Genomic DNA, 10340 nt, shown 5'->3' with positions numbered 1-10340 from the left:
AGCAATAGGAGAGTGGAAACAGGAGGGAGAGAGGAGAGGAAACAAGGAGAGGAAACAGGAGAGGAGAGGAGGACACAGAGGAAGACAGAGTTATACACACATCCACCAGTAAGAGAAAATGTTTTTACCGGTCAGCACCACAAGAGGTCAATGTGACGCCATGTTCTAACGTCTGAGTTTTATTTTTAACGTCCTCTGAAGTTATTTTTAGGCAAAAGGTTCCATTATCAGATTTATTATGTACACCAGATATGTCCTGCAGTAGCGTTGATATTTATAACAGAAACAAACAGAAACTTTGTCTCTTGTCCCAAACTCGTCACATAAAAACAGGCACACAAAACATTCCTAAAACAAGACCACTGTGATCCTACCAGAAGAGATCAGCAGAGATGAAGAACAGTCTTAAAATCAGAAGCTCTAAACTGAACATTAAACTCACATAACAGGAGTGACGGTTCTGCAGCTGGACTTGCACACAGATGTTTTACTTTTGGTTAAAATCTGCTTCATAGGCAGACGGTTTGTAATTTAGGTTTGATAATCAGGGTTTAATACAGTTTAATCAGTAAAACCTCGAGTCTTAACTTCAGCGCTGTGTGTACCTTGTTCAGCAGCCCTTCCTCCCTCTGGTTCTTCTGCAGGACGTGTTGCAGAGCCAGCTGAGTCTTCTGCTGCAGCTTCTCCACCTGCAGCTTCTCCTGCAGCCACGACCGATCTGCGGCAAAAACAGCCTGTGAACTCAAATTCAATCTTTCAGGACGACGGAGCGAGACAGATGAGCGAAGAGACGTACCTGCGGAGAGCAGAACGAAGGCCGAGAACAGGGCGAGCTCGTCCTCCGTCAGATGCAGCGAACACATGCTCTTAGCAAAGTCGAACACGGATGTGATCAAGTCGTCACAACACTGGAAACACACAATGCGAAATAGTGATGAAACATATTCAGTGACTTTCAGGCCTCTCGCTCAGCAAATGGAAACAGGCTGCTATCAAACAGCATTAATACTCCTTAAATAAAATCAGGAGAGACAGACAGAGACTACTTTAGAAAGGATGAAAGCCGAAAGTTACCGTAGTCATTTCAACTTGGGTTAATTTTTCTGTAAAGTTAACTAAATGATTGAATTGTGGGGAATCTAACGGCGTGTAGCATGTCCACACTGACAACATTTATATTTGTATGTGTGATTTCAATCAATCACATTTTATTTAAAGTGCAAAATCACCAAAAGACATGGTCCCAATACACTTTACAAAATACACCGGAACAAAACAAAGGAGCGTGATACACAGCCAGAATAAAATCCACAAAATAAAATAATGAACAGGATTTAATAACTTCAAGTTTGCTCAATCCTGCCCCAACTAAAAGCTTCTTCAAACAGAAAAGTCTAACCTCAAAAGTGGTGATGTCTGATTCCAGAACCCAAATTGAGACATGGTTCCATTATTTAAAGAGGCTCTAGAACAACAACATCCAGAGAACCTCTAGAAAAATCAGACCAGGCTACTAATTGAGACCCGTTTCTGTCAAATCCAGGCCGGTTAAAAAGGTACAGGCGTTGAATTAGGGCTCTGCTTTTAAATAAAGTTTTACGGTAATTCAACGTTTAATCATTTTAATGTGACTGTGCAGCCAAAGATCCAATATTTACCTTCTTCTTTAAAACAAGCCTGATGTTTCACCAGAGGCACATTCAGGGATAAAGTTTCGTCTCGTAACAACAACTATTCAGGAAATTAAGTAGTGAAATACGGATTAAACGGGCTGATATCTGGCATTTTGAGATAAAGAGCGCGGGCCGATACCTGCACTCACGTCGAGGGTGGTGAAAATAAGTTTGGATCCCTAAATGTCCTCAGCTTTTACTATACATAGCATGTTCCTCCTAAATGACAGCAGGTCTAATCTAACAGAGTTAAATCTATCTATCTATCTAGTTATACTATAGAGAATAAAGCCGCTGAATTACGTCTGACAAAGTGAACCCTGCTCTTCCTTAAACACCAGCTGTGTTCTGAAATCTACAGCAGTATGTTTCTGTTTCATTCATTAAAAAGCTTCCATCTGAAACAACACGTTACTGAAATAACATGTAGATTAGGTTGTTCTCTGCAGGAATTATGGGATTATACATGACTTTTCTTTCCTGCTCTCTAGATATCAACATCGGCCTTTGAAAGCTTATCTCTGCAATCTATAAAGCACATATAATGAGTTTAAAACAAATCATCACCTACTTTGACATTAAATTATTTTGAATATAAATTTAAGGACAGACACAAATAACATCTTAGTTTTGTGATGAGGAGCTGGCAGGTGGAAGAAGTACTCATGTACTCATCATGTACTTCAGTAAAAGTATAACACCACAGTGCAACAATACTTTGTTACTAGTAAAAGTTCTGAAAAGTATCCAGAAATAGCTCTTATTAGGCCCATTTTATGATCAATAAAGTCAAATCTTAATCAATAATTTTACATCCTAGTTTTTTGGTGACTGTATTTTGTATTATTATTATTATTATTATTATCATCAAGTACAAGTCCACCTTAAAATGGTAGTTAAGAACAGTACTTGAGTAAATGTCCTTGGTTATTTCACTACTGCCGCCAATTTCAGAAACTCCAGATGCTACAGAGCACCCAGGAGGTGGAATATTAGACGTTATATTGATGTGGAAATGTGTGCAAAAGGGAGAAAATATCATATATATATATATCTCTTTACATATAGATTGATAAAGACCTTCTTTGTCTCTCTCGATAGATAGACACAGCTTGAGTAAGTATTGAAATCTCCCACTACTCTTGAACTAAGCCCACGGTGCGTCTGCGTGAAGGCAGGGGAGATGTTATTTGCTGTGATGCAGCACCTGCAGAGACAGGAGGTCAGTAATCATCTGTTAGAAAGTTCCCCGCTCACCTAACGCCTCGAAGGCATCGGGACCTGCAAACTTCCCATCGAAGTAGACGGTGTTGTTCTGCGAGTCAAACACGCGACACATTCGGACGAAGACGACCTCCAGAGAGCCTGGCAGAGGAAACACGGAGAGACGGGTGATTCATGTGTAATCCCGTCTGACTTGTTGACAGTGAAAAGCACCAGATGTGAATGAAGCCGTTATGTTCCTGGCGTCCCCCCCTCACCAGCTTTTAGCAGCACGATCTGGTCATTTTGACAGAGATCCATGAAGCCGTCGATGCGTTTGGCGAACTCCACCACGTACTGTATGGCCTCGGTGACCTTTACGGCGCAGAGCTGCCACATCACCTCCCGCGGCTGCACAGGACCGACAGGGAAGAGATTAAAACTAAACACGTCTGAAGTTAACAGCACAATAACCAAGGAGCGGTACGCCGGCTGGTTCAGTTCCAGTAAACGCACCTTGCTCTGGTAGATCTCCACCTCGTCCTGCAGGAAGTTCTGCCAGGTCATCTGCTGCAGCTCCTCCTTCAGGTACTGACACGTCTCCAGGTGGGACTTCGAGATGATCTGAGCCAGGTGATCTGCGACGAGACAGTGAGCAGGTGAACACGGCGAGATCGACCCATCAGGTCGGGGCTGTGACCATTAAAAGAAAGTCAACAACATGCTGAGTAAAAGTTGGTACCATAGGTGTCATTTACACCTTGGACCCACAACTTTTTTGAAGGCATAATTTGTTTAAAATGAAAATGCTTTGAGAAAGGTTTATTTGCACATTAGGAAAACATGCAATGTAAATATAGAAGAATCTATAGGATTCCTTCGGTGTTGATCGTTCAGAAGGTTTCTAGCAGCAGCCGAATTCCCAAACACGGACCCGGTCATTACAAGCTAGAAAACAAAACCACCAGTTTCATCCTACAGCGTGTCTCTAGTGGACACTGGCCGTCAGCGAGCCGATCGAGTGGGAACTATCTGCAATGCAAAACGGAGGAATATGAAATGTTTGTCACCATGACGACTTTCTAGAGTCGGAAAGTCGTCACAAAAAACCCTCTGTTAAGCGGCAATCACGAGGGTGGGAAAGAGTTAGTCAACAGGCCGCGTCCACACTGCTGCGTTCTCCAGAAAGGTGGTTTAAAATAGCAGGAGGTTGGAAGCTCATCTTCAGAGCTCATTAAAGGTGACCTTTTGCACCTCCCGTCCAGACTACAACGGCGAAAACGGAGAAGTTTTGAAACACAGTTTGTGTTTCAAAACTCCAGAGGGTGTTTTAGTGAAGACGGGCCAAAACAGAGGACTTTAGAAACGACGACGCAGCCGCTCACGCTCGGCTCTCTGATTGGGTCTTATAGCCTAAGTCATGCAAAGCAGAAACACGATGACATGGTATTTTTATTAAAATATTCTGTACCGTGCAAATAACATTAGGAATAATGGGACTTTGTTTGGATATCGGCATTATATCCTGCTCTATAAAAATCAGCATCGGCCTTCGAAGAAACCCGTATTGGTCGACCACTAAAATAAAAAAAATCTATAAAGCACATATAATGAGTTTAGAACCAATCCTCACCTACTTTTACATTAAATTATTTTGAATATACATTTAAGGACAGACAAGTGTTTTGGCATCTAATCAGCCCTTAAACTCATGGATCTGGATCCTTTATTTTGGTCTGAACGCAGGCCTACAGCGTGCACAAACTCAAAGGTTTCATGTATTCGGGCCCCGGACTCCTACACAACACGTGTGGCACAGAAGAGAAACGCTGCCACATTTTTAAAATCCAACTGTGTCAACAAAATGTTTGTGAACGCAGCAGCTCAGGCAGGAAACAACCCTGAAACATACAGTAACTGTTGTTCTGTTCAGCGTCTCTGGGCTAATTGCTCCATATGAATATGAAATAACACGAGAGACCAAAAGAACAAGGTACAGAAACACCGTCGGCTGACACAGCTTCTGGGGCGGGGGGTGGAGGTGGAGGTGGAGGTGTTATGATAGATGCTTTTGTCAAAGAAAAAAAAAAAAAAAAAAAACAGGAATAAAAACATCTCCAGGGAGAATGAAAATATGATTTCCCCCGTCGAGTGGCCGGCCTCGTCCCACTTGGCCCTAATTAAGAGACGGCTAATTACCACGCAGAGACTTTAATGAGCTCTGAAGATGAGCTTCCAACCTATTTTAAACCACCTTTCTGTCTTTGTGCGGCCCACAGTGTCTCTTTTCTCTCTTTCTAACTCCTCTATGTGGCTGCTGCTTCTTCTACCGCTCTGCTTCACGTCTTTTAAGATATTTCCTCATCGCTCTCTCCCTCTGTTGGTTTTTCCCTCCAGCTCTTTACAGCCTTCTGCCGTACGGCGGAACGTTTTGTCATTTTCCTTTTTTTGGATCACCAGGTGTGGATGCAGACTTTAACTCCGACCCGTCGCCAGGGTTATTAAAGTGGTGGGCAGTAACTGAGTACATTTACTCAAGTACTGTACTTGAGTACAAATTAGAGGTATTTGAACTTTTCCTTTCATACCACTTTCTGCTCCACCTCTGAGGGAGATATTGGACTTTTTAATTCACTACATTCATCTGACGGCTTCAGTCACTTTACAAAGTCAGATTTTTAAACACAAAACACATGAGGAGTTTATAAAATGTAATGTTTTGTTATAAATTAATCCCCAACAGTTTATACAAGTACAGCTAGTACATGAGTTTTATCTGGCAACTGTTTCGATAGTTGTTCAAGACATTTTTCATGTCAAAACTTTTCCTTTTAATTTTTGGTGCGAGAGACCCGGGTTCAATCCCCCACTGTGAGACATCCACCATTGTGTCCCTGAGCGAGACACTTAACCTCTCGTTGCTCCAGAGGCGTGCGACCTCTGACATGTATAGCAGCTGTAAGTCACTTTAGATAAAAGCGTCAGATAAGTGAATGAATGTAATGTAAATTCTGAGGTTTGGACTGACAGCACAAGCATTGTGAAGAAGTCACTTCGGGCAACTGTGGCAATATTTCTCCCTATATAGAAGAAAATAAACCATAATAAAAACCATTAATTTCAGTCTCATATAAAAGTTCAACCTCAACCAGCTACAACAGTAAAAGCTGATGATAATAATAATAACAGTCACATGGGACATTTTTCATTCTGCACTGTACACTTTTACTTTGAATAATATAAGACTTTACAGTCTCAGTTATTTTTTGTAAAGCCTCGTTTTTATTTTTATTTCAGTTAATGAAAATGTTATTTTTATTAGTTTTCGTTAACAACCTTGCTTGTCACTGGGGCTAAACTGTTCGGAGGAGGCGTGTCCTCCTCCTTGGCCCCTCCTCCTCTACAACCACCTTTGCTTTCTCCTCCATCTCACCGAGTTCAGCCAGGGACGATGTTCCCGTCACTGAAGGAGCAGTACGGGAAGAAGCTGTTACTGGAGCCGTAGTCGCACAGCGGCTCCGGTTTGATGCCGTTAACATCCAGCCGGACTGATCCGGGGATGGCTGGAAGTCCAGGTAGAACCCGCCACCTCCTCTTTCTCCTCCTCCAGAGTCTGCCTGTTTGTGGAAAGCAAGGTTGACACATATGAACTGTAAGTAATTCCATTTCAGGGTGTAGCTTTCACGCAAACACCTCTGACAGACCTTAGAGGAGACAGATCCTCCTTCAGGCGAGTGTTGTTCCACGTAGCCTCCCAGCTCATCCTGCAGCTCCGTGAGGCCCGTGGAAGAGAGGCCGTAGTGAGGGGACAGCGGCTCAGCCTCGCCCGGGTTCGGGCTGCCGAGGCTGGGGTGGGACAGGAGGGGAGGACCCTGCTGCTGCTGCTGCTGCTGCTGGAGGCGGTGTTTCTGCACCTCGGCGTACAAACTGTCCCGCTGCTTCTTGGACATGCGACCAAACTTTACAGCTGTGTTTGAGGTAGAGGAGAGGTTAGCAAGAACATGAATAATAATAACCTCACAGACAAAGACACTTGAGCACCGCTGGCGTGTCTGCAGGTTAACATCCTGCAAACTGCTGACCGCCAGATGTGTCTGCAGGTGAGAGTGCGCACGTGTTAAATGTATGCACCTGTGTGACTCACCGTCTCGGGACATGCCCACAGACAGACATTTCTGCAGACGGCAGTGCTGGCAGCGGTTGCGGCTCGTTCTGTCGATCACACAGTTTTCTGGCGAGGACACGAGTAGGCGGCGTTACTCTGCTGACTCCGCCTGAAGAAACCCTGAAAGAGGAGGGAACTGTCTGAAAAGGGTTTTTGTTTTTAGATTCCAGTTGTGGCCTTCACTCGTCTTTTCAGCACTTGTAAAAGATATTACAGCTGTTTTGTTTTTATTTGATTTGCCATTTTACTACCCAGAAACCCCTGTATCCACGGGCCGTACTGCCACATCTCCCATCAGCCCCTCTCTCTCTCTCTCTCGTGTTTGTACACATCCGCTGCTCGTTGGCTGTGAAGCGAGCGTCCAGCTGCCAACAGCAGCTGCACACTCGGGCTTGTTCAGGGAACCTTTCTAAGCAGGAGTTCTTCTGTTGTGACTGATGGTCCAAACTGAACAAATGTTTCTTCTGCTTCTGTTAATGAGACTCAGGCTGTCGGACCGCAGGCAGGCTGCGGTGGAGACAGAGAAACTGCCCAGGTGTGGGAGGATAACAGGGAAATAGATTTTTGTGTTTTTAAAACTTCCTTAAATCATCTGTAGTTAAGCAGCGATTGTGGTAAATATGGGCTGAACTATGAAATGTGACGGTCAAGCTAGATATTAGTTTTGCTACAAGCTGATTTTTGAAAGCTTACCCAGAAGACTTCTTTTGGTAGACCCTGACAGATAACTCATTTTGTCGTGTAGGTGTGAGGACCTGCTGTCTTGGGGTGTTGTGGCTGAAACTGAAGCTGTACAATGTTGAACAACAGCAACAACAGCAGTCTTAGTGGATCCTGGTGCGTCCACTGTCCTGATGCAGAGGACAACTTGTCTTTCCAGGTGTCACAATTGGTCCATTTGACAATGTGGAAATAACACAAACAAGAACCAGAAAACAAACCAACAAAAAAACCCAATCTCATGACGTTCACTGCAGCCACTGAAGCCCAGTGCTGCTCAAATCTGCACAGAAACATCACGAACATTGCATTTTAATCCTAATAACAAAGTTATCAAGGAGGTAAAAAGGACAGATTTAAGGACTGTTTTTGATTTTAAACTCTGAAGTCTTTCAGTCAGAGGCCAATTTCCTCTGAGAGGCTTCAAAGTGGTGGAACAAAAAAGAAATATAAATGACGGTCTCCATGAAAAGGGTTGAATCCCATCTCCACACTCACAGACTTTGAGTAGCGTTCCCGGTGAGCGTTCAGGTGCATCAGGGTTTTGTTTCGCAGACTTTTTAACCCTTTGTGCAGACTTTAAGTACATGCATCTCTGCAGACTTTGCCTGAGGGAATTCTCCACAGTTCATATGTGGTTGTTGTGACAGTGCCCTCTCTATTAATGCAAAGAAGACTAAAGAGCTAGCGATCACGAGACACAACAGTGCTTGTCCATATTTTTCTCCTGTTTTGATTAACGATAAGCCTGTTGAGATAGTTGAGGAGTTTAAATACTTAGGAACCATTTTTGAAATTTTACAGCCAACACAGAGTACGTTTTTAAAAAAGCAATGCAGCGTCTATATCTGATCCAGAAATTGGACATAAGCAAGAATATCGAAAATGTGGAGGTGCTGGTACCGCGTACCGGTGCGTTCCGCCCCACTTCAAGCACTGTATGTACACTGTATGGACACTTGGGGGAAAAACAAAACAGATTGTGCAGAATTACAAATTGGCTGGGAAAGAGCAACGACATTTGGGATGTAGTATAAAACACAGGTGAACAAAAAGCTAGACGAATTGCATCTGATCCTGTACACCCCTTGTTTAATGAATTTATTAAATTGCCCTCTGGAAGGTGCTATAGAGCAGCTGCAGCAACTAAGAACCTTTACAAAAAGTCTTTCATACCAAATGCAATTATCTCTCTAAATTCATAATGTCTCCACTCCGGAATCCAATCAGTTATGGTCTGTACTGTGTATGCCAAAAACAAATTTCCACATTTGTGGACAATAAAGACATTTGATTTGAAACACAGGGTTCCAGGGGAAGTTGCCGTTTAAAAAAGGTAAACAAACATGGAAGGAGCAACTACAAGAACAAAGATGAACGAAGAATTGTTTTGGCGTAGTCACGGTGAAGAAATAAGATATGTCCCATTTTACCATTTCTGCCCCTTTGCAGCCTCTCGCACTTGAGCACTTACCAGGTGACTTCAACCAAGTCTGTGAGGTTTCTGTCTTCAGGGTGGAGATTGGGAATGGACCTCTGTCTGAGAAAAGGCAGGAAGCTCATGCCGAACAGGAAGTGGGACAATATAGAGGAGAGGGCGGGGCTTACCTTACAGCCCTCACAGGTGATCACCCCGTAGTGGATCCCTGACGATTTATCTCCGCAGATCTTACAGGGAATGATTTCAATCTGAGCTGCAGACAGAGAGAATAAACTGTCAGGATCACACGCTCCAAACATCAAAACATCCGCCAGCAGAACATGGACGCCATAACAATGGCAGCTTTATTCTCAGATTAGCTCTGTATCAGATGACACGAAGATGATAATGCTTGATTCTGTTCATTTAAAGAAGCTCCATTAATAAAGAAACGTCAAACATACTACAACACAGCCGGCAATCCCTCCTCACACTGACACATCCATAAATGGTGGCGAATAAACTCACGGCTGCACAAACATGACAGACAAAGGGTGAGGTGGCGAGGGTTTGTTCGATATAAGTCATCACACTAACGAGTCAAAGTCGAAACAGGAGATGTCCTTGCTCTTGCAGCGGTGTCAGCGCACGTGTGTGGAGCCTTGCGCCAAAAAACACAGTGCTGCACAAATGCTGGTGCAGCAAATATGGCAGGAGCCGAGTCTGCAGGGCATAAGTCTTTACTGAAACGCTAACTCAAATATTCAGTCTGTAAAGGGCTGCACAAAATTCAGTATATAATCTATATAAGCACAACAGAGGATTTAAATTCAACAAGTCCTCCAAATGAATTAACAAAATATGTTTGTTCGTTCAGGTGTTTTCTGATCTGGTGTCTCATCGTTTGTTTTTTCAAAACTCTTACAAATCAATGTGGGAAAAAATACACAATTAGTTTCATGATGACCAGCAAACGCGCCTGAATAAATATAAATACACATTCAAGCTGAGATAAAAAAAATTCAAATCCTGAACATAAATCCGAACTATTTTAAAACGTTAAACTAATTGTTCTGTTTTATATCGCCTGTGCAGCACCTTATAACAACCCATATTTACATTTACTGTTAGGCTGCGACCTTTAGTTGCAGAAGAACTC

The 10340-nt window shown here is 43.1% G+C and overlaps 1 pseudogene; it reads right to left on the bottom strand.

Moving 5' to 3' along the window:
- LOC119890582 overlaps window positions 1–9501 on the bottom strand; it is a 28501-nt pseudogene extending 19000 nt beyond the window's left edge.
- Between the last annotated feature and the right edge of the window lie 839 nt (window positions 9502–10340).

The sequence above is a fragment of the Micropterus salmoides genome, unplaced genomic scaffold, assembly GCF_014851395.1.
Source record: "Micropterus salmoides isolate LMB-PRFRI ecotype aquatic unplaced genomic scaffold, ASM1485139v1 Ms_hic_scaffold_6, whole genome shotgun sequence".
Lineage (NCBI taxonomy): Eukaryota > Metazoa > Chordata > Actinopteri > Centrarchiformes > Centrarchidae > Micropterus > Micropterus salmoides.
Note: the sequence above shows the minus strand (reverse complement) of the source record. Positions and strands in the feature narration are given on the sequence as shown.